This window comes from Myotis davidii, unplaced genomic scaffold, assembly GCF_000327345.1.
Source record: "Myotis davidii unplaced genomic scaffold, ASM32734v1 scaffold880, whole genome shotgun sequence".
Classification (NCBI taxonomy): Eukaryota; Metazoa; Chordata; class Mammalia; order Chiroptera; family Vespertilionidae; genus Myotis; species Myotis davidii.
The window spans coordinates 161,483-168,601 of NW_006292566.1; positions in this window are offsets into that span (position 1 = coordinate 161,483).

Consider the following 7,119-nt stretch of genomic DNA (forward strand, 5'->3'; position numbering starts at 1 on the left):
CCCTGTCCTCAAGCCACAAGGTTGCTGGTGGCTACACGTTTGCTACGTGTTGAACGATTGCTGTCTGTGCAGGTGTCGCCTGGGCCCTGTCACTGTGCCCACTGCTGGGTGCTCAGGGCGGGGGGGCGATGCCCGTGTGCTGGCTGGTGTTCCTGCCCGCCCACAGGGACGAGGTCCTCTGTGCCTGACCCTCTCTTTCGCATGGAGCCCGGCTGGGGCACAGTCTTTCTGGGGAGCAGAGCTCCTGGCCCCCCGTGCGGCTGGAGGAGGTGGCGGCCTGAGTGGTGCATGTGGCCACCGTGGTTGTAGGGTTGGCTGCCACCCCCTGGGGTCCCCGGGTCTCAGGGCCTGGGTCTCTTACTGGGGCTCCTGCAGAACCCCATCTGGGTCTCAGCAAGGGAGCCCATCCCGCGGCTGTGCTGCTCATGGGATCCCCGCAGTGCTCAGCACCCCTCATCCTTGCCGATGGCCATGTCCTCCTGTCCTCACTGGCTCCCTCCCCCTCTCCTTGGCAGGATCCTGTCCCAGGGCCCAGAGGCCCGAGCTGCCCCATCTCTGAAGTCCCAGCCCCTACGACCTGAGCCACTGTCTCCCAGGACGCACCGCCAAGTGCACCTCTGATCATGGCCCATTTCCAGAACCTTCCATGGTGCTCCCACTCGTCATGGGGGCTGGCCCGGGACAGTGTGGATGAGGAGACAGGGATTAGGATGACGAGCAGATAAAGGAGATGAACGACCTCCTTCCAGCATCCGGGACAAAAGCAGCTCCTTGGTCTGGTCCCTGGGACCCGGCCTGGCCCCACCGCCCACACTAGGGCCCTTCCTCCTGTTCTTCCCTGTGTCTCCCGTCCTGACTCTGCATACAGTCGGCACCACATAAATGCTTGATGCAAGGAGGGGATGAGCAGCAGAGGGACGCAGGTGGACAGGACACCGTTGGTGTTGGAGTCCAGGGATCAGGTGTCCGCCCTGCACGCTGGCACCTCTCCTGCCCCAGCCAAGCCCATGGGCAGTGTCACTGCTGGGGTTCATGCCCCCAGTGGCCCCTCAACCCACTGCCCCGAGTGTGCACATATGCCCTGGAGGGGGAAATGTGAGAAGGGGGCTCCTGGAGAGGGGGGTCAGCGCTCCAACACCACAGGCCCTCAGCCAGCTCCACTGGGGTCCCGGGCTGGGCACCCCAAGGCAGGGGCCTGCCAGCCAGCAGCCAGAGCTGGTCTCATCGTGAGCTGAGTGGGGGTTTGCTAGTGACTGGTGATCGCCCCCCACATTCATGTGTTGAAGCCCTAACCACCAGGGTGGTGGCCTTTGGAGGGGTGTCTTTAGGAGCTAATTATGTCTGGATGAGGTCATGAGGGGGAGCCCAGGGTGGCCCCGTTGCACACTCGGGGGTTATGAGCTAGTGCGTCTGCCCCGGAGGAGGGGGAGAGTGGGAGCCGTGCTCAGTGAGGGCGACAAGGTATAGCTATGGCCTGGCCTGGTGGCTCAGTGGTTGAGCATTGACCTATGAACCTGGAGGTCACAGTTCAATTCCCAGTCAGGGCACAGGCCCGGGTTACGGGCTCCATCCCATGTGGGGGGTGCAAGGAGGCGGCCAATCAATGATTCTCTCTCATCATTGACGTTTCTTTTCTTTTAAAAAATGTTTTTATTGATTTTCAGAGAGAGAGGAAGGGGAGAGAGCAATAGAAACATCCAGGAGAGAGACATCCATCAGCTGCCTCCTGCGCACCCCTGCCCTCTGGTGGCTGGTCCTCCGCTGGGTGCGCACGCGGCCACCAGGTGGCGCCCTCTCCATCCTGCCTACTCCCTGTGGCACCTGTGAGCCCAGGTGTGTCTTCCCACTTGATTGTCTCATTAGTGGGATCGCCCCTACGACTCCCAGGAGCCTAGAGTCGAGAGAAGGAGGCACAGACATCATGTGACTTGGGGACGGTCATGGGGAGGGCCAGTCTCCCTAGGACACAGGCGAGCCCTGAGGGATGGAGACAGGGCTTGAGCCTGGGACCTGGAAGGGCGCAGGTGCTGGCAGGGGGACAGGGACTGGGCACATAACCAGCCAAGGCGGGCACCTTCCTCGCGGCCCGTGGCTCAGTGCCAGGACCCAGGCCCTGAGCGTGGAGGGGACGGGGAGGGTGGCTCAGACCAGGGGGAGGGCAGGGGAGTCAGACGGAGCCGGTGGCATCTGACCCGAGGGCAGGCCCCTGGTCTCATCAGGCACGCACCCTGGAAGGTTGAGCAGAAGGCGAATGCACAGAGGGGTGGGGGGCTGGGAAGGTCCCCTCAATACCCCGGCCCCGCCGCCTGGGCAGACAGGCCATGGGACCCAGCTGCCCTGAGCCCACAGGCCCCGTGGGGCCCCCTGATGCCCTCGCTGTGGGCCAGCCCGTACAGGGTCCCTCGGGGGGTGCAGGGCTGGTTCCAGGCTGCCGGCTGTCCCTGCCTCTGAGCCCTGAGACAGCTGGTGGTGTCCCCGGACTGTCCACGAGCAGGACCCTCACAGACACCAGGGGGCGCCCACGGCCTTCCCAGCAGCATCCTGCCTGCTCACCGGGTCCCTGTCCTGCACAGAGCGCCTGCTCCCAGGAGGGGGTGCGGGGAGGGTGAGCCGTGCTCTCACGGGGGCCTGTGAAGCGACTTAACGTTCCTCCCCGTCACCTTTATTTATTTTTTTAAAATATATTTTTATTAATTTCAGAGAGTCAGGAAGAGGGAGAGGGAGATAGAAACATCAGTAATGAGAGAGAATCATGAATCAGCGGCCGCCTGCACCCGCCACCCTGGAGATCGAGCCTCAGCCCGGGCCTGTGCCCTGACCGGCATCGAACCCTGACCTGGCTCACAGGTCGACACTCAACCGCTGAGCCCCTAACCCGGGCCTCTTTCTTTAACCAGCCTCCCCCACGTCCCCATCCCCAGCTCCGGCCACCACTCTCCTAGGCTGTTTCAGTTTGACTTGTTTGTTTGTTGGATCCCCACGTAGGTGATGCCGCCCAGCGCTGTCTTCATCGTCTGATGACGTCACTCGCCGTGTGCCCCCCAGAACAGCACTTCCTGTCCGCATGCACCGCACCCCCTCACCCATCGATGGCCGAGTGCTCCCTGCGCGGCCGTTACGGGTGGTGCTGCATCGACGTGGGGAGATGAGTCTCTTCGAGATGCTGATTTCACTCCTGTGGGTGGATCTAGACCCAGAAGTGGGGCTGGTGGGTGAGGAGGCCGCTCTCTCCTGCACTGACGATGGGTTCAAGTTCACGTCCAGAGACGCGTCCTGGCCCAACACTGGCAAGGGGACGACTGGCTACAATCCTGACCCCGGTGGCTGGTTCTGCCTGTCGACTTGGTGGGGCCACGCTGCCGACACTTGGTCAGACATTCCTCTGGGCGTTTCTGTGCGGGTGTTTTCTGGGTGAGACAAGACGTCCACCCAGAGACGCAGGTGGTCTTCTGGGTGTGGGTGGGCCTCACCCACCAGCTGAAGGCCGGAGAACTAGACTGAGCTCCCTGGGGGCGAGGGAGTCCCCGCAGTCGGCCTCCAGACGCAAACTGCATCTCTTTCCCGCCCCCACCAGCCTCCCCATCGGATGGCCGTCAGTTCCTTAAAATAAGCCCCTTTCTCTCTGCTCACACCTGTTGGCTCTGCGGCTCTCTCTGCAGAGTCGGACGAGCGCCCTGACCCATGGCCGTGGGACATGCCCCCAACACGCGTGGCCCACACCCGGCGGTGCCAGACCCTCCCGGTGCCCCTAGGACACCAAGGCCTCCGCTGGCCAGTCCTGGGGAAGAAGCTCCACACTGACCCGAGCAGGTCCGCACGAGGCCGGGGACCCACGCAGGGACGGGCCAAGCCGGGCCTTGCTGTGCCCGTTGCTGCCAGGGCTGCCAGGAGGCCCCAGACGTGAAACAAGCAACAGCCCACACGAAAGGCCAGCAACTCCAACCTGAGAGATGGGACGGGCGAGGGGGCGGGTCTCTCTGGCCCCAGGAGTCCCGTGTCCCCCACCTCCCAGGCCTCCTCCTTCCTTGCCCAGCCCCTGGGGGGTCAGGGGTGAAGCCCCGGGGAGAGGCTCCTGCTGACGTCACCTGATCGACGTGGCGTTTCCGGAGCTGAGTTCTCCAAGGGGGTGGGGGACTTGCTGCCGGTCACTGATTCCAGCCGGAGTCCCAGGTCTGTGCAGTCTGCCCCCATCACTTCAGTCAGCGCTGCCCTCTCGGCCCACGATGTCACAGAAGGCAAAGGTTTGCATAACTACGGCTTATCATAAAAAATGTCGATATCAGCATGCTGTGAATGATAGGGAGGCGCCTTAAACTAATAACTTCTGGCTCCAATACCCCCAGCAAAGTCACCTGAAATGGCTCAGCCGGCCGGCCCCAGCCAGTTTGGCTCAGTGGATAGAGTGTCGGCCTGCAGACTGGTCCCGGGTTCGATTGCAGTCAGTGCAGGCTCCTCCCCGGCCAGGCCCTGGTCAGAGTGCGTCTAGGAGGCAACTCATCGACGTGTTTCTCTCACATGGATGTTTCTCTCTGTCTCTCCCCCTCTCTTCCACGCTCTCTAAAAATCAATGGAAAAATATACTCTGGTGGGGATTAAAAAAAAAAGTAGGATAATCGAGAAATTCTTGAAGGTTAGTGTGAGAGTCAAGTGGGTCCTGGGACCTCGTGAAAAGCCACCTTAATCCAGACCACGCGGTACTGGCTCATGGACAGACAGACCCAACCGGGAGCTAGAAACAGCCCTGCAGGGGCGGGGACGCTGGAGAGGTGACAGCAATGGCCTCGCAACGCAACCAAGGATGGCTTTTCAAACACCAGAGGAAGAGACGAAACTTACCCGTCCTTTTAAAAAATCAGTTTTACAGGGAGGAAGGGGGAGGGATAGAGAGTTAGAAACATCAATGAGAGAGAAGCATCGATTAGCTGCCTCCTGCACGGCCCCTACTGGGGATTGAGCTGGCAACCCAGCATGTGCCCTTGACCAGAATTGAACCCGGGACCCTTCAGTCTGAGGGCCAGCACTCTATCCACTGAGCCACACTGGCCAGGGCCTTACCCCTGCCTTTCTGCACACACACGCGGGCGAGGTGGCTAAACACGAAAAGCAAAACCATCGAGATTGTGGGGGACAATCAAGGACACTGTGTGTCTGTTCCCTGGGTCGAGCCTGTTCACCAGGTGACTGTGGACAGCGTGGGCGACTGGACGGGAGGACGATCCCGAGGGGGGGCTTGCCGTTGTTGGGGGGCTGCAGCCAGTAGCCCTCATGGTGGGGCGGAGCGTAAGGGTCCCTCCAGCCCCGTCCAGCGAGGTCCTCGTCTCGTCCTCCCGTCTGTCACTGGCTCCGGTAGCTTTAGGGTATTTACCCACTGGACCAGTTCAGCGTTGTTCCCCTCCCGTCACCACGGGGCCGGAGGAGCAGATGGGGGACAGCAAGGCGACCGGTCACTCATTCACAAGAAGTTACCGACTGGCTGACAGAGCCAGGCCCTGAGCAAAATCAAGTGAGGATGGGGAGCGGGGAGGGAGGGCCTGCAGGGGTGCAGCTCCCCCTTGTGTGGGGGGTGACGGCCCTCCTGCACCCCAGGTGGAGGCTGGTGCCGGGGTCTGGCGTGTGCCCGCTGCCAGGAGGGACGGATATGTATGAGCTCAGACGGACTCGCTGGCTGGGAGGCGAACGCGCGCGTCTCTGCATGAGCCCAAAAGCCCCAGCTGCTGGGCATGTCTCGGGAGCGGCCCGAGCCCTTTGTCTGAGGGCATTCCCTCCGGGCACCTGTCGGGGCAGCTGCCAGCTGCTGGCCTCTAAGGGGAAGGAAGATGAGCAAATGCCCTAAATCCTCACGACCCACAACCCGTGTCCCTGGCGCCTGCTCCCCTCGAACCTCCAGGCTGGTCCTGACCCTTCAGACGGCGCCCGCCACCCCCAAAGCCACAGCAGAGTCTCCGCAGGTCCCTGGGCCATGGGTGGGCCCCGCCTTAGGGGGCGTGAGGCTTTCCCTCTCCACACCCGGCTGCACGTCCCCCTGGGTTTCCAAGTGGCCGTGGCCCCTCACTGCCAGGGCTCGGGGCACCTGGGTCCCTCGTCTGCGCCCCGGCTCCTCCTGGGCTGAATCCCGTGCCTCCCTGGAGCCCCAGGAGCCCCCTACCCGCCCCTGCCACCCCACACCCCGGGCAGAGGGCCGAGCTCATCTCCATGGAGCAGCTCAGCCTGGGGAGCAGGGGGAGCAGACCTGACCCGGACCAGCGACCTCCAACTGTGACCTCATTTCCCCTCTGCTGACTTTCACGGCAGCTCAGAAAGCAAAGGCCTTTCCCTCCTTCACAGGTGAGCACACAGGCCCCCAGGTGGACAGGATCGGCCAGGTGCCAGTCCCACATCTGCTCTCACTGTTAGCCCCGTGGGCAGCGCGTTCCTGCTGCACCCCTTCCTTCCTCTCCAGGGGGGCGGCCTGGTCCTCCCGGGGCACCTCACCAAAAGGCCTCTGGCCCCCCATCTTTTTTGTTTGTTTGTTTAGAGGAAGGGAGAGGGAGATGAGAGAGAATCATTGATGGGCTGCCTCCTGCACACCCCCCACTGGGGATCGAGCCCGCAACCCAGGCACGTGCCCTGACTGGGAATCGAACCTCGACCTCCTGGTTCATAGGTCAACACCCCACCACTGAGCAACGCCGGCCGGGCTGCTCCCCTGTCTTGCAGAGCAGACAGACCTCCAGGGTTAGGGAGCAAACTTCCCTGGCAGAGTCCGCGGGGATGCGCCCCTGGGCCTGGCCCACCAGGCAGCCTCTGAATGCCACCCCCCCAGCCTCAGCTCGCACCCCACCCGCCCGCGAGGCAGGGACAGAGGCTGAGCCGGCTGGCGCTGGGCAGGAGTTTTATTGAAAATTCACAGACACAGGCGCTCTGAGCAGGGTCGCGGAGTCACAGCTTGGAAACTGGGTCAGGAGGGTGGAGGGAGTCCCCAGATGCCAGCAGCCCCCACAAGGGGAAGCTCCCTCAGAGCCCTTCTTGTTGGGTGTCAGGTCAGAGAGACCGGGTGGGGGTGCAGCCACTGGAAGTCAGGGTGCAGCAGCCCAGGAGGATCAGGGGCCGAAGCAGGTGGAGGGCCAGGAGGCGAGGAGC